The 18613-nt window shown below is 36.7% G+C and overlaps 1 protein-coding gene across 2 annotated transcripts in view; it reads right to left on the bottom strand.

The window, feature by feature from the left end:
• Nucleotides 1-18613, bottom strand: part of HEN2 (RNA helicase, ATP-dependent, SK12/DOB1 protein) — a 211615-nt gene that overhangs the window by 87895 nt on the left and 105107 nt on the right. The window lies entirely within an intron of this gene.

Raw genomic sequence — 18613 nt, 5'->3', positions numbered from 1 at the left:
CAATCTGAAGGAGAGATCTGAGCTATGTTGTTGCACCTAATCATCACTTCTGCACCACAGTCAAGCTACCACTGTCAAGCTGAAGAATCCATGCCAAGTTAAGGCTACACCATAGTTCAATGTCAAGAATCTGAGCCCACAGTCCGAAGTCTAAAACACTATAATTTCCACAGTCAGTGAGCTGCTACAGATCTGACCCCTTAAACACCTAATCCAAAGTCCTGTAGCTGCAATAGAACAAGGTCTGAAATATGTATTTACTCCACAGGTCTGAGCTCCACCGAGGCTGCAACAGGTAAGGTCTGAAATATATATATACTCCACAGGTCTGAGCTGCTTCAGGTATTTAAACAACGATCTGATCTTAAAGAATTTCCGAAACAATGTTTTCCTATCCTCTTCGGCCTCCTTTATCCTTCTGTGATTATTCTCTGAAATCTTGACCGAATTCATGGTGAAAAATGAAGGTTTAGACATATATTTATAGTGATTTTCGACTAAACATGAAGGGACACGTCTCTGATGCTGGCCGACATGAGTAGGCCAAGTTAAGGTCGGCTCACTATCCAGACTTAATAAATTAACTTCAAAAATTCATAACTTTCAAACCGCTTGGAGTTTCGGGTTGTGTAATAGCTCATTGGAAAGGCAAAATTATGCTCTAAAAGATGGTGTAGGTCACATGGAAAGATTCTGCCTCTAAGGAGGTGAAAAATATTTTTTAATGTGACTGGTCATTATTTAGTGCAAAACTATGTTGCGGGGGAGCGCCCCCCCCCCTCGCTCCCGCTCCCAATCCGCGCTCCGGGTGGGAGCGACTCGGGAGCGTGCTCCCGAAAAAAAAATTTGCTCCCTGCTTTTCGGGAGTGTTTTGCCTTTTTTGCAATTTTTTTTTTTGTAGTAATGTTTGAAATGCAATTTTTTTTAAAGAAACAAATAGTTTTTGAGTGGGGCAGCTTAATGCAAGTCTAGGCCCTAGTATTGATATGCTATTCATGGTAATGTTAAGAATTTTTTTTGAAAGAAACAAATAGTTTTTGAGTGGGGCAGCTTAATGATCAAGTCTAGTCCTAGTATTGATATGCTATTCATGGTAATGTTAAATTCTTAAAGTAAAAGGATGAAAATTCATCCTTTTACTTAAATTTTTAACATTACCATGAAATGACTCAGGATGTTTAAGAGTGGTTTCGGCCTCATTGGGTTTCATATGGAGAAAGTAGAATTTTAGATTTCATTCAAAATGCAGCAGACTTATCAGTTTTTCAGGATTTCAGGATTGGGGGATTGCAATGTTTCCATTGAATTTTGTCATGTATTAGTGTATGGAACTCGTATTTAATCAAGAGCACCAATCCCTCTATGTACCTTGATGTTAGTGACATTGGTTGTCGAACTCCTCTATCATGACCCTCCTAAAAATGTACGCATCACTCAAACAAAATCTTGACTTGACATGCTATGCTTTTTCTATCTTATGTTAATGCTTAGAGGGTGATATTAATGACAAAGATCCCTATACAGATACAAAGGTAATGACAAAGATACCTCTGGATATTAATGCTTAGAGGGTGATATTAATGACAAAGATCCCTATACAGATACAAAGGTAATGACAAAGATACCTCTGGATATTAATGCTTAGAGGGTCATAGTAATGAAAGATCCTGATTTTCCAACAAGACTAAAAAATTAGACATTTCTCGTGGTGGCAAGAGGCCCAAGCATAAGAAATAGATAATAGATTTACTTCTCTTTTCTAGTTTCTAGTAGATTTTATAACTATTGACTCTTTCATATTTATTATGATATTTTTTTAAACAATATATGACAATTTAAGTTTGAAGTTGGCAATTATAACTCATTAGTAATGAATTATGAATATAATGCTTCATGAAAGTTGAAAGTTGTTTCATTTTATAACATTTCATTTCATGTTAGATATTATTTGTTGTAATAGTTACACTTAGCTTACAAGTACAACTTTGGTGATCAAAGATGATAAATGTTATATATTGAATTTCGAAAGCTTGAAACTTTAAGATTGATGAATCATGAGACTCAATATGTTGTATGTTACTATGTTACTAACTTGTGGACGTGGCTGATGAAGATTATAACTTCTAGATGATTGTTGTTATATGGTTCAATCTATGTTTTTTTATGTTTTTTATATCTAATTCATTATTCTACATGTTTTTGTTGACATATATGTATCAAAATATAAAATATATATATATATATATATATATATATATTATATAAAAAACGCTCTGCGATTCGCTCCCAAACCGGGAGCTTCTGAAAATGTTGCTCCCGCTCCCCGCTTTCGCTCCCGCTCCCAAGTAACACTGGTGCAGAAATATAGTACAGCAACATTTTTCATGGATGAGCTTACTTTTGTTTGTCTTTTCATCAAGGCTCCTAGGCTCATAAATGTCATCATGTCCCCAAGATAGTGATGTGTCATCAATCATATGCAGAGTGTAGTCTTTCATCATCATCATATAGTGTTCCATTATCAAGATCATTGGAGGTAAGGACATCTAAGGTTATGGCTTCATAAGATCATCAAGACCATCAAAGGTAAGGACATTCATCACATAGGTCATCAAGAGCTCCTATATCATCAAGGTACACTTGGCACTTCTTCATTAGTGACTTGGCATCTTCATCAATGACATTATAGCATCTCAAGAATATTTGCCATCCCGGCTATTTCCATATTGACATCAATGGATTTTGAGTGAGATCTAAAATTCTACATTGTCCATATGAAATCCAATTAGGTCGGAACCAATCTCAAACATCCCGAGTCATTTCAGGGTAATGTTACAAACTTAAGTAAAAGGATGAAAATGAAAGATAAAGGAGAATGTGGCAATGCGAACAGCATCATGAAGATATCATCGTCATCCTCATTAGGAATCTATAAGGTACATTTCCATATAAAGTCAACCATATATTTCTTGGCATCGCCACTATTTCCATCAAACTTGCGCAACCATTCATAATGCTTAGCAATTAATAAGTGCGGAGGAATGGAGGAGGCCCTTAAGTTTAGTGCCTTAAATGAATTTAGGCATTGAACGACATCTTCAGCCACCTTTAGTGTGAATTTCTCGTGTGCTAAGAAGCGGTCAACCAAAGTGGATAAAGGGATGCTTTTAGGCTTGCATGGTTTTTCAAGCCAACCCCCAGGGGCGATCCAAATAGAGATAAGGAACTGATGAATCTAAACAAGCACATTTGTGAAGGCAATTTCAATCAATGTTTTAAAACTCTGACCCTAAAACATTGACTTTAAGAAATTATCCTTAATAGTGTGTGGGACCACCCAAGACCAAGTGGGCCCGAGGTTAGGTGGAGGGGGTAGGTTTTAACAACCAATGAAATACTAGACTTAATTAGGGAGGAGAAGGGGATCAAGGAAGGAATTTTCAATAAAAGATAATGCAATGATCCGAGTGAGGTTTCTAGCCTAAGGAAACTAGGGGCAAAAATCGTTCCTCAAGTTAGGGCTTGCGATATCTCAAGATCCCATCGTCAGAATCTCATGACATTTGGAGGGCTTCTTGAGGACACACCAGCACAGTTGTGGGCCAAAAATCGAAGGATTTGGATAGTTAGATTGTGAGATAATTGATGCCCTAGGTGACCTATGTAGGCTAGGCCTAGAAAAAGGAGACGGTGAAAGAAATAAGCTTTGAGGTGATCACCTATGGTGGACCAATGCCTAATCCTTTTGGGGAGATTGGAGTTAAGTAGAATTATGACTATAGACTTTGGATTTTCTATGTCAAGGAGCCCATCAAGACAATTTCGCTCAGCATTAGGGCAGCAGCAAAACAGCTTCAAGATATTTCTACTTCATTTTGCAAAATAGATGGCTTGTCAAGATAAATTTCAATGATGAAGCATCTCTAGGAACATTCACTCATGATACATAGCCCATACATGAAGCATCACTAACCAGAAACAAAATTTCCGCAACTTCGCATAAATGGTGCAGTAAATTAGCGCTAGTAGCATTTGATGAAATAGAAAGAAAGAATATCATTAAATTTGCACTTACATGTATTAAGAGTATATCCAACCAACAAAATTTTGTCAATCAAGAAGCTCCAAGACAAGAGAAAATGACCCGAACTTCAAAATTCATTCCATGCTCCAAAATTTCGTCCTCCAAAAAGGATAGTGAAAAACTCTAAAGAGATACAAGTTCCAAATCCAAGTGATGATGCTAAAATGAATCCTCATCACTTCTATTTATACACTTCTAATGAGTTCAATTTAGCTACTTGAGCCTACATTAGCCCCTAGAATAAAATAATGTTCATAACAACTAACTTTTAGTGACAAACACACCAAGCTATAGCTCATAAACAAAAGAATAAGCCTCTCAAGATGCTAAATGATCAATAATACAAGTCGTTGGGCCTTCTAAAAAGCCTAATGAAGTCCATAAGTGCCACAATGAGGAATAGGACTCCAAAAAGTAGTGGACAAGGGGTTGGCCTCTTGTTCTCCAAATAATAAACCTGTGGTGCTCCCAATGGGTGTGAGGACACACAACTAACCTCATGGGTCTCCAAGTAAATCGATGATGCTTGCAGACCATATATAAGGGCTCAGATGATGGTGAAGTGATGCCACATCAGCATACAAGTCCTGGGTCATGTGTCAATGGCATGGTACAACTGTGGGGTCGGTCGAGCATGGTGAACCAAGTGCATCTTCCTCCTCCAATAAGTGAATCTCGAGCAATCTTTGTACATCTCTGGGGATCCATGGAGTGTTGTCTACTGTTGGGGAGGCCCATGGCTCTCTACATCTTACATGTGGCAATGTATCCCTCTAGAGGGTTCGAACCCTGTTAGGACCAAACCCAAAATGGAGACCATCTGCAATCTTACATAAGATCCAATGCGTCCCCTAGCCTTCCGATACAACAAGACATCAAAGGAAATCGAGTTAAAGAGCTTACAAACCATGGACAACAAGTGGGCACTTCATAATGGCATGCCCTTCCATAGTCGGCTCTGGCATGTGCTAATGTCTCCAAGCTCCAAAAGGGGTTAACCACGTACCCTATTAGGTGGTTTCTACTTTTAAAGGGGATTGTATGTCCAAGGTACATCCCTCAAATGGTGGTGGCATGTGATAAAGAGATGAATGTAGCAGGGAATGAAACGGGCAATCTTGGGCCACATGTCGGGGTACAAGGGTAGTAGCTAGTAAAGGGAAACCCACACTTGGGTATGTAATGTATAGGAGGGAGCAATCGTGGTGCATAAGGTACCCTGGCCTTGATGTTTCCACCCTTCTTTATATGTCTTTTGCCTTTTATGATTTTTCTTTGATTAACTACTCGGCCTCAAAGGGTAAGAGCATGATGTGTAAGGTATAGCAGTGGATATCCTCTTTAAGGTAGGGCAATTCATTGCCCACCAGTGGTTGGGACAATCATGGGTTCCTGAATAATAGAGGAGGCTCATCTAGGGCCTGTAGGAACTAGGGTGATGGCCATGATAATGGGAATGGGATAAAGCTCATGTATAGGCTTTTGTCCACGTGGTAAATGTGCTCGTCACAGACACCTTTTCCATTTTGTGGTACATTTTCCTATTGAATGTGGCCAATTATGTTTTTACATTTCTTTTCAGCTACATCAACCTCTGGGGCATCATTCCAGGCCCGCCGCCCAACCCAAGGTGTGGGCAAGAGGAGGGGGAAGGCCAACCCTGTGTGGACCCAGTGGAGGAATGTGGACCCAAGTGGGAGAAATGATGAATGGGGTTATAATGAGCAGAAGGGGAGTGATATATGTGGATGACGGAGCGGGACCACGCAACCAAACTCAGGGTTTCCCATGAAAAACCATCTCTAGAGCCCAAATGTTAGTAAAAGAGAACCCACAGGAGTAGGGTCCCAAGGGTGACAACCAAAAGAGGTCTACGGGACAAGAGCAAAGACCTAGCCCACTCTTTCCGCTGAATCCCCCCATTAATTCATGTCCAAAAGTCTCAATGATAAGTAAACTACAATACTCAATTACCAAATGGAAAGGCATACCTTTAGGGTTGGGAGGCCCACCTTCAAACATATGATCATGACAGATGGGTGGGAACCACATGGTTGGCTCAAGTGGCGAAGAAGTGGCACAACGATCTAGTTGGTCGTTGCAGCGTGTTGTTCGCTGCCAGTGGAGTGCCATCTTGGAGAAAAAAATTATCCTAGGGATATCACCCATAAAATGGTGGGTAACATATCTATAGTAATGGTTTGACATGGTGCCATGTGGCACTAAATGTTCAATCAACAGATAATTCTCTAGTGTAAAAATCGCCCACTCACTTAGCACCTTGAAGCCAAAAGAAACAAACAATTTTGCAAATGCAATGTATTTTAAAATATCTTTGATCTAATTATTTTCGCTCAAATGATTGCTTCAAAACTGCTACTAACAAACATCTTACTTTACACAAATTGTTATCAAATAATCACAATTCATGAATAAACGACTCAGAAAACGTACTTGAGCAAGAACAAGCTATCAAGAGATCAAACAAATCAAAATTCCAATTGATGTGTATTCCATAATGTTTAATGTTTCACTCTCTCTCTCTCTCTCTCTCTCTCTCTCTCTCTCTCTCTCTCTATATATATATATATATATAAACTCAAAATCTATAAACAGTTGCCAATGGTCCAAACCAATATTTTAAGATTCTCTTCCATGAAATAGTGGTTTTTATGTGTGCGAGCATATTGTATTTGTAATGGTCAAAATCAGTTCATCAAGTACATATTCAAAATAAATATCACAACAATGAGAAATCCATATAGAACAAATATAATGTATTTGTTATATAATATGAGAGATTATTACATCAGTATGTCTTTTTAGGTTTAAATATTCATTGAACGATCACCTACTTAAATGGACATACCTTTAAACCTTGAACTTTTGGGTATATAATACTATTATTATTATTATTATTATTATTATTATAGGTGCATTAGTTTATGTTACATTGATTCCCCCTTCAAGATGTTGTCATCAAAGCATAGTCTAGAGAAGTCTACATCTTTGTTCCTACTCATAATGCTTTCACTTCATGCCATGTCCTTAATATTGTTATGGTTAAAGAAACTAATGGTACGATTTCAAAGCCTAAAACAAAACTCTCATATTCTGAAAGCATCATTCCAAATTGACTAGAATTTATGTGAAATTGTACGATGCAATATTTTATTAGGATTTATTTAACCATGATACAAAATATACTTTAAGAAATGAGTCGATTAACATTCCAAAATTTGGAAACATGAACTAAAATTTTATTGTGTGAGGAAATTTGTTATTTGGGTTGCTTTTTGATATACAAGGATCATTCATGTCAACGGTTGGACCTTAACCATGGTGGGGACTTTGGTCTCAACTTTTAAGAACCTTCCCTAATTCAAGTAAAACAATGATTGTTTTTTTATTAATCAATGTTTCATTGTTGACAAGTTGTTCAAACTTTTTTTACTACGTCTTCTTCTCATTCTTTAAATACTTGAGTTGTGCAAGTAAGCTTCCACTATGATGCCTTAAGTGGGTAAATTATTCCACTTTCCTTGTTTAAACTCTATTCAAATTATTTTTTGAGATCTTGATTTTTTTACGAGATTCCTCATGAGATTGTCGATATCATGTTATTTCAAATATTTATTTATCAATTTATCTACTAAAATAATCATTTTGAGCAACTATGCTTTGGTTATAATTGTCAAGCTGACAGATTTCATTATTTTATTAGCTAAAACCCTGCCAAAATTTCCATGGTGTGCCTACAACTTCTCTAGTAAGTTATCATTATTTCGGAGGAGCAAATTTGGCTACATTCAAGAAGTTTGCAATAATTGGAATGGTTGGTATTCCCTTCTTTAATGAATCCAATTCATCACATTGACATTTTTAGTGGTCACACAAAGTGTGAGGGCTTTAAAAATAATAATAATAATGTTTGAAGTCTAGACTTTCTTACTTCTTTGTCTAATTCTTAGACTCAAAATATTAAGTTAGTGTCTCCATTTAAAAAATGATGTCTTAATCTTAGAAACCCTATTATTTTAAAGGAGCAAATTTGGCTATGTTGAAGTTTTGCAATAATTGTCATGGTTGGTGTTCCCTTCTTGCAGAAAAAAGTTTTCAACCCCACAAGGTATAGTCTTTAAGGCACAACGCTCAAAGGAGGAGTTGTCACTTATTCCCAACTCTCTTCGTTTAACTCTCTCCTAAGGAAGCTATGGGGGGTAGTCCCTAAACGTGGTTATGAAAGGAAAACTTGTTGAAAACAACAAGTTCTAGGACATAAAGGGAAAGGCAATTACCTCTCAATATCACTTGAATTAAAAATTTAGTGGCAAGTATGAATATTTAATGAGCATATATAATAAGTTAAATTTGATTAGATCAATGTGGCATCCAATAAGATAAAAGATGAGAGACTAGTGTCTTTAAAAAATGCTCAAACAAAATTATAATACCTGCAAAATAATAAGATGATACAAGATAGGCAATGATGTAAGACAGGTGTTAGTTCAAGAGACAGCACAATATTGAAATATGAGCAATGAGATAGAACTTACAATGTAAATAAAATGTGTACCTTAAAGTGATGCTTAGAAAGATAGAACAACATCACAAGCTAATGGGCAAGTAATTTAAATGACAAGTACAAGAGAAATATAAAGCAATGTTACAAATAAGATAAACTGCTCACAAATCAACAAATGTAAAATGAGACAACGTTAGATGAATGAATGCAAGATTAGAATGTGTGTGATGCAAGGATCTTGGTTGATTTCAATTCTATGCCTAATCTATGGTGAAAATTTCCCCTCAATTCCTCAAAACTTGGTAAGGATTAAGTAAACTGCAAGAAGGCTTGGCCAAGGAGGCGTTTAGTCCATCATCAATGATACCCACCTAAACTCCTTGACAACGCACGTGCCTTTGTTCCTACAAGGTCTCAGCCACAAGAGCACTGTGAGGTCATGTGTTTGAACCTTTTCTCCATACTTAAATTTATTGAATTGAATAACCGTTAGGGAAGTTGGTCCTAAAAAGGAGAAATACCAAGATGCTTCAAAGAGAGAAATACCAATATGCTTATGATCGAAATTACTTTAAGCACAAAGTGAGATTAGCTTATGACAATGATCTGTGAAGCAAGTAAAGATTACTCAAGGAAACAAAGTGAATTAGAGAAATGACGATTAGATCAAACGTTGGAACAAAAACCAAGTGCCTTAATAGAAATCTTCACTTATGATATGTTGTGACAAACTGAGCAAGCGAGAATTATACAATGAAGCACAAATAGATGATGGCAAATGAGATTGCTAATCTAATTAGAAAAATCAAAAATTAGAAAGGCAAATTTAATCCAAGATACAATTGAGATTAAGACAAGAATTACTCAAATGCAACTAAATCAAATAGCCAATAAGATCAATAGATCAAATAATGAAGCCTAGATCTAACAATAACAAAGTGATGCAATTCAAGAGATTAACTCTAAGATACGATGAACACTAAATTTAAAACTAATCCAAAGAGATGCAAGAAAACCAGTTAGCAATTAGATATAAAGACTAGGAGAACAATGGAAAGAAAACTAAGATAAGAGCACAAGAAATCCTCCTTTTTAAATAAGGAGGTGGGATACCATGGGAATAAATCCCAAGCTCCCTCAAGAAACAAGATTTTTTATTATTAGATGTTACAAAGATAGAGACCCTTTAGATAGTGAGAAGGGCTCTACAATCTTGAGGAGATTTACAAATATGAATGGAACCTTACAACAACAAAAATCCCACCTCAAGTTACAACGAAGCAATGAGGAAATTACAAGGTAAATAACAGTGCATTATGCTTCAAATCTTGATTTGGAAATCCTCCAAATAATTTGCTCTAAACCTGCAAGTGCTTGTGGCCTTCATAACGATAATTATAGCCCCTTTGCTCGTGGCCTTGAAGGAAAATGAGCCTCAATAGATCACGGCCAATCAAGAGAAAATAGCCACAAAAATTTAATTTTAATTCTAATTTTACAAAATTTTATGATTAAATTTTTTTAATTCCAATGCCTTGGATCCTCAAAAATTTCAGCAATTTTAGAAAGCATTCAAGCCAAGAGGACTTTCGCACCAGAGATTATTTATGGCCTCTTAATTTTCTCAGTCAAACGAAAAAGGAGCTCCAAATGTTTGCGGCTTTCACAAGGAAAAATCAGAAATTAATACAAGCCTCTAAACAAATGGTTCTCTTCCAAATCAAGCCTAAAAACCTCAAAATTTGATGAAAAAAACCTTCAAAATTTTGATTTTCTCTACAAAACTCTCCAGCCTTATTTACTTTGTCACCAAGAGAGGAATCATGTTGAAAATGTAACTAGTTTCGATCTTCATAATTGTTGTACTCATTTCAATATGTATCCTATGTAACAAACAAGAATAGAAGAAAGAAAGTTATTATTATTAAATCATAGGTTTCATGTTCATTATTGATGGTCTTCTAGGTAAAAGCATGTTCTTCGTGCTTCTAGGGTTTGTTAAGTCTTAGGATTTATTGTCGCGATACAATTGAGTCAACATCATGTTTATAAGACCCTTCCAAGCAATTTGTAATTGTTAAAAGAATTATTTTTGAGTCTACAAAGTCCTAGAATCTCGAGGAGTACAAGTCGGCCCTAAGATCATTAAGTCAGCCTAAAGGAGGGAATTCGACCCCTTGAGAAGGCTATATAAAGGAGCAGTTCAACTACAAGAAAAAGTTCAATCTGTAGCTGGGAAGGACAAAAAAAGTAAAGCAAATGTTTAGAAAAAGCTGGGAGGGCAAAATTTTGTTGTTTTTAGGCTCTATCTCTCTCACGCATGTGAAATTCTAGGGTTTCGGGGTTGCAAAAACAAGCTGAAGTTGCAGGTCCGAGTTGTAGTAGGACGAAGTGCAGAATCTAGTTTTGGAAGAGGTAAAATCCTTAATTGAACTCGTTGACCTTCGGAGATTTGTCATGTTCTAAGTAGGTCTTAGGAGGAGGCTACATTAGCGTTTCCAAGAAGCTGCAAGGACGAAATTGTTGGGATGAAGTTGCAAGTCTAGTGGCAGTGTTGTAGCTGGTAGGTCGAAGTTGCAAGGTGCAACAATTTGGTGCAAAATAAAGGAAGGACTTGAGAAAGGGTCAACTTGCTACTGGGAACACTTGGTCTAGGGATTAGATTTTTGTATCTCATCTAAACCAAACTCTAAGAAGGGAAGAGTTGTTGGGTTTTCCCCTTGGAGGGGTTTTGCCCTAGCTGAGGGCCTATATTTGTGTCTGATTTTTGTTATTGTTATTGTTCTTGATATTGTTTGATGAAATATCTAACTAAAGATTCACAAGCACTATCAAGGTTATGGAAAATAAAATTAATAGTTTCCATTATTCATTTTTCTAACATGGTATTAGAGTTAAGGTTAACAAGGAAGGCAACTGGAAGGACACTGGAAAGAAACGTTGATTGAAAGATAGGAATCTCTCAAAGCTTTAAAAAAGAAGATTACAAGAAAATTTGTCTTTTGAGGGGATCTGGTTAAAGGTTTATCAGTAGAAGACCCTTCTAATCTAGGGTTTCTACATTGCAAAAGATCAAAACTACATCAATCTCGCAAGGAGGGTGTTGATCTCGCAAAAGGAAGTCTATTAAGGCATCAATCTTGGAACTTGTTGGTGTAGGAATCCTAGAGAACATCTTTCAAGGCTATCATCAAGAACACTCCAAAGGCCTTGAAAGAATCAAGAAGGTTGGAAACATCATCAAGGAGAATCTTGGTCAGCAAGTAAGTAACATATTATTACATCATGTATGAATCTTCAAGTCATATGGGTTCTTTTTGCAAAGAGAGCAACAAGCTCATTGGGGCATCAAACTATCTAGCATGGAAGAAAGGAATTGACTTGATACTGACATAGCAAGAAGTAATGGAATATGTTACTGGGGAAATTACTAAACCTGAGAAAGATAAGGCACAAGAACTAGTAAAGTACAAGAAAGAGGAAGTAAGAGCTCAAAGCATCATAATAGAATCAATTACGGATTTTTGTCCCATTTGTTGCAAATATGAAGACTTCCAAGGCCATGTATGACAAGTTAGCGAATTGGCATTCGGTAAGAAAAACAAGACAAAAGATGTCGTTGATGAACAAGATATACAGAATGAAGATGGCAAGGGATGAAGATGTGGCATCCTTTCTCATGAGAGTTTCTCAACTAAGAGACCTACAAGGACTTTGAGAACCTATTATTGATTCAGCAGTAACCATCTGCGTACTGAATGCATTGCTAGAAGAATGGAGTAGCTTTGCACCAAGCATTTACTCCAAGAAGGATTCAACTCCCTTTGAAGAGTTGTGAGCACAGTGCATATTGGAAGAATCTAGGATGAAGGTCAAGGATAATATTAGATCAGATGAGGAATCTCGAGCCTTTCTAGCCTGAGTCGAGAAGCTAAAGAAGGGGAAGTTTGGTAAGTCCAATAAGAAAGACATGTCCAAAGTGCAATGTTTTGGATGCAACGAATTTGGACACTTTAAGAGGGATTGTCAAAACAAGCAGAACGACAAGAGAAAGGAAAGCAGTGAAGCTCATGTAGCCGAGGTAGGAGAATTGAGAATAAAGCAAAGAAGGAAGAAGTGAAGGATATTTACTACTAAAGAAGGTTCACTGACAGTCAGGTCCTCTATGGAGTTTAATCTTTACTTTAGGATAGTATGTTTTGCATAGCATCACAGAGGGAAGCATATGATGGAAGAAGGTCTAGAATTTACATGATTAAGTTGCTTTGTAGAGATAATCTAGAAAGATGAATAGATAGACCATTTTGCATATTGATTATTCAAGCATTATCTAACATTATATTAGAGGAATTCATGTTGCTTATAGGTGGATCCTCATGATCCTGGAAGGACCATCATTATGGAAGGTTCTTGGGAAAATCACTATGACAAGGTTAGTATACATTCCATGTAGTATGGAGTCAATATTGGTAAAAGGATGAAGGAAAGCAATGGGTCAGGATGCATGCTCTTGTGAGATATATAAACAGCTAGAAGACCAGATAAAAGCATGGGAATGCATGTTGGATATATAACTTTCGATAAGATTCATACGTACAAGAATCTTATGGGAGAAAAAGTTGGTCCTAATATATGCTTAAGTATATGGATATATGATGCTTGGAAGGAATAGGATTTGACTTACTTTAAGATGAATAAAAGATTAGGACTTTCTCTAGAATATCTAAATAATGATTAACATCCAGTATAGTCTCCAGAAGAAAAAGTTGTAACTTGGTAATCAAGTTCGATTCTTGGGCACTCTGATGCATGAACGAAGTTTCAAGTGGAGATGGTTGATGAGGATGTTGATGGAACAAGAAGTTCATCATGATGAGGTAAGTTTGATTTTCATTACTTTTGGTTATTTGGTTAACATATTATTTTGACACCTAGAAGATGTTGCAGAAATTCATGATGGCAATTGAGGCAAGTTCAATAGAATGGATGGAAACAAATGAAAGATATTAAGGGAACCTCGATATTTGGTACCTGGCAACTATGAAGTCAAGATATGGACATCTTGGATTAAAAGGTAGCAGCGTGAGAAGATAACCTGAACGTCAAAGGAAGATCACTTTCAAGAAGAAGACATGATCAACGCGAAGTACGAGAAGGCTCAATATAATGCCTTCATATTACACAAGAAAGTGATGAGCAAGAAGATTGACTTGGCACCTGTCATAAGATTGAAAAGAGAAGGTGGCTCCATGATACCTTCAAAGAAAGAAAGCTCGATGAAGCAAAGGAAAGAGGGAGTTGGGCAGTTATGAAGAACGGCAAGCTAATACTCTTTTCAAGACAATCTATAAGGTTTGTGATGATGACTTCCCAAATAGAAAGGAAGTCTAGATCTACTTTGATTTTGAGAATAAAGGAGTCTCCTTGAGTAGGAGCAAGGTTCTATTGTCAAGATTACAGGAGAAAAGGGATGTCCTCTCAGTTTGAGAGGGAGTGATGTTGGACATCACATGTGCATTCTCCTCTTCAAGAGATGAAGAGAGAATAGCGGAGGAGTGGATGAGGATGTGACAAGTATCCAAGAGAAGAATGGCCGAAGAGGATCGATATTCTTTGAGAACTAAGGACTGGAAATCCAAGATAAGAATCGTCCTAAAAGGGCCTACCTTGTAGACATCCGGATGGGGAGTGTACCTTGTAGAGGTAGTGTGGTATCACACGTAAAACCTCCCAGCATAATGCTCCTGATTAAAGTAGAGCTTCTCTAGTTAGGCCTCAGGGACAATGTTGGTCATGATGATGACCTACCTACTTGTTCTATTAATTAACAAGTTATTTACCATGTAAATACTAAAAATAAATACAAATGCATGCTCAACACATTACAAATCATCAACTTAAGGAACGGAAACAAGCACACAAATGACAGTGTTATTTTTGGACTAATGTCCCCAGAAAAACCCAATGCGAGAAAACCGGTGCAGCTATCTGAGGTTTTTATTATTAAGCAATTCTTTTCTGAGTACACTGGGTGCCAAATTGGCTAACCTGACAAGGATAAAAAATCTGGCAACAATACCTCTCTTCGGAAACAGGTATTCAGAAAACCTGCTCCACGAAATCCCTCTCCAGCACAATCTGAAGCTCAACGTCAGCCCTGTTGGCCTCTACGTCAACCTGAAACCCTCTGCATCAACCTATTGAGGCTTTGCGCAACCTCTTTGGCTCTTTGTGTCACTCCTGCAGCCTCTGCGTGGGTGACGCAAGACCTTCTGGCTCTACGCAGTCTCTACTGCCTCTGCGTGGCTCCCTCTGCCTCTGCGTCTGCCTCTCTCTGCTGCTTCGCTAGTCTCTCAAGCATTGTCCCTGCCTCTCTGCCTCGTACTCACTGCCTCTCGCTGCAACTGATCACTAATTCTATCTCTCTTAGCAAACCCCGCTCTAGAGAATAGAATGATTGTTCACTTTGGTGTATTCTCCAACTGACCATCAAGCCTCCTCTTATACTTTCCTCGTTTACAAATCAACGGCCGAGATTAAGTCCTTAATCGACAGCTAAGATTAGATCTGGCTTGATCAATGTCTTTTGGACCATTCTAACACAGTTTTATATTAATTCACATTAATATTTTATTAAAAATATTAATTATTTTAATATCTCCCAAACTGTTTAGAATCTGCCCAAACCCTTTCTGGGTATTGGAGATCTCATGTGCCCTAACCTCTCCACCAAATTTCGTGGCCAGAGCACATCCGATGCTACCCCAAATCAACAGTTAGGTCTTAGGATTTATTGTCATCAGTCAATGGAGTCAACATCATGTTTATAAGACACTTCCGAGCAATTTGTAATTGTAAAAAGAATTATTTTTGAGTCCACAAAGCCTTGGAATCTCCAAGAGTACAAGTCGGCGTTGAGATCATCAAGTCAGCCTAAAGAAGGGAATTCAACCCCTTGATAAGGCCATATAAAGGAGCAATTTGACTTCATTTGAGATGCACTCACTCACAAGTTCGATTTACAAGAAAAAGTCGATCTGTAGTTGGGAAGGATAGAAAAAAGAGACTGAAGGTCTAGAAGAAGCTGGGAGGACGAAATTTCTTGTTTTGGGGCTCTATCTCTCTCACACGTGAGAAATTCTAGGGTTTATGGGTTGCAGAAACAGGATGAAGTTGCAAGTATGAGTTGCAGTAGGATGAAGTGCACAATCTGGTAGTGGGAAGATGGAAAATCCTTATCTTGACCTCGTTGACCTTGGGAGAGTTGTAATGCTCTAAGTAGGTCTCAAGAGGAGGGTATATTAGGGTTTCCAAGACGGTACAAGGATGAAATTATTCGATAGAAGTTGCAGGTCAAGTGGCAATGTTGTAGTTGGTATAGGTCAAACTTCAAAGTTGTAGAGTGCAGCAGTTTTGTGCAGAATAAAGGAAGGACTTGAGAAAGGGCAGACTTTACTGGGACAAGGACTTGGTCTAGGGATTGGATCTTTGTATCTCATCTGAAGTAGATTCTAAGAAGATAAGAATTTCTAGGTTTTCCCCTTGGCGGGGTTTTTCCCTAACCGAGAGCCTATATATGTGTCATCTTTTTGTCACTGAAACAAATTCTAAGAAGATAAGAATTTCTAGATTTTCCCCTTGGAGGGGTTTTTCCCTAACTGAGAGCCTATATATGTGTCATCTTTTTGTTACTATTATTGTTTATGATATTGTTTGATGAAAGACCTAACTAAAGAAGATAACTAAAGATTCACAAGCACTATCAAGGTTAAGGAAAATAAGATTAATAGCTGCCATTATTCATTTTTCTAACAAATCAAGCCTCCTTAGGCTTGCGGCTTAGTAAATTGATGTCAAAATGCTTGCGGTCTGCCCAAAAGATTTCCAATTAAATTTTATAATGCCACAAAAATTCATGTTAGATCTACAAATTATAATTTAAAACCCCAATTTGAGGCTTCCCCAAAATTTGATGAAAAACTTCTTCCACAAATTCGATCTCACTGCAAAATGGTACATGAAGGAAGATTTCCGCACTTGGAGAATGAGATAGACCCCCAAGGGCTTGTAGCCAAAGAGAAAAGAGAACAAGATACTTGCAGTTGACCAAAAAAATTCAATTTTAAATGTTGAAACCACAAAAATCAGAAGATTTTTGAAAAACCCTTTGTTTAGAAGCAAGGAGAGACCTCCTAAGCTTGCATCTACAAGAAATAGCTCTTCAAATTGTAGACATATTCAAAAATTATAGATCAAGCTTCAAAAATATTTATCTTCCAATTTCCAAACTTCTAAAAGTGAATCTCAAGAAATAAGCTCTAAATTAGCAGATCTTGTTCAGTAAAAGCACAATAGATAGAGAGAATAGATAAGATAATTATTTTTTGTTACAAACAATGGCTAATAAACCTCTGCAAAATTTGTTAGACAAGTCTTTAAAAGAAAATAAAGTGGGTTCTTCCACTTCTATGCTCAAGAGTTGGCTAGTTTAACCGAAAAAATCCCCACACGCTTGAGATTCGAGTCAATAAAATGATTTCTACACAATTTCAAGATAGATTGTTAGATCCAAATGGGATAGGATAATACAACAAAATGAAGTTTGAGGGGTTCAACCGAAAACCCACTAGAACAACCAAAACTAGAGTACTTCTCCAAAATCCAAATACCAGTGCAAGATAACTATACACCAATAAATCTACAATAGCAAATGGAAATAACCATTAAAAAACCCAGTAGAAAATTAAGCACAATGAATCAATATTAACTTGGTCTCTTATTCATAAAATCCAGTGCATCGTAGAGCTTCAGTAGCCAAGAGCTTGATTTTTCATGTTACAATGAGGAGCTTAGAACTCAATTTAGAAGAAAAAAAATGAGAGATCTAGATCCCTCTCCAAGTGAAAACAACTAGGTCCAACGAGTTGCACAAATTTGACTTGATCCCAAAGGAAAATGGCTAGCTGAAGGCTTGATCCATGTCCAATTAATCTCGTCCCTTGCTGAGGAAGGAATTTGATCCCCTTAAAAATGGAATTGGATTGACCAAAAAAATTTATCCAAAACCAAAAAATATTTTTCCCAATTTTCTCCTCGAAATTTTCTCATTCAACTTAATCAACTTGGACCATCTCATTAAAAAATTGATTTTTCTAGGAAATAATTCTTTTTCTGGACCAACAAATTTCTTATGGGACTTTTCGTACTTGATTTGCTGAAATTTCGCAATTTTTTACTTGATTCCTTTCTTTGGAAAGTCCACATCCTTTTTTTAAATTATTTTTCACTTGAAGAGAATTTTATTTTCTCTCATTTTAATTTTTTTGACAAATTTTTGGCTAATTATTTTGTCATTTTTTGTCAAAAAAAAAAGAAATATGACTCTATAGGGGTTTAAACATATTTTTTTACCCTCAAAGTGTGCCTAGATAGAAGGTTAAGGTGTTGAGGTGTAATTTTAAGTACTCATACCCCCTACAACTTCTACAGACATCACTGTTTACATCTTTACATCAAATATTACATAAAAAACCTTGTTAGGAACAGGAATTTTGACAATTACAAATTGACCCCTAGACACAACCAAATTTTGTGAAACTTTAGACATGATCGAGTATGGTATTTTACATCGACTCTATTCACCAAGACTCACCTAAGACTTCACCATCAAGCCTCACTATAGCTTTGGGGGGATAAGTGGGAGAAAAACTTAACCAATTATTTAGTGTTGAGAAACACAAATAATTAGCTAACGAAAAAGGATTAAAAATTAAAATTAAAATTACTTGTTACTTTCGAGACTAAGAGTTGTATTGATTTTTTTTGTTAATCACTTCTTCCAAACAACTAGCTAATTATCACCAAGGATAACAACGAGAAATTCATTTTGGATAAACATACTGCATTTAATATATGATATGAGAGATGACTGTAATAATATTTGATGTGTATAAATTTACATTGAATGGTCAGCTACTTGAAATAGACATGCATTTATTTCTATA

The sequence above is a fragment of the Pinus tabuliformis genome, chromosome 4_1, assembly GCF_031772625.1.
Source record: "Pinus tabuliformis cultivar Carrire ecotype Pingquan chromosome 4_1, CPIR1, whole genome shotgun sequence".
Lineage (NCBI taxonomy): Eukaryota > Viridiplantae > Streptophyta > Pinopsida > Pinales > Pinaceae > Pinus > Pinus tabuliformis.
Note: the sequence above shows the minus strand (reverse complement) of the source record. Positions and strands in the feature narration are given on the sequence as shown.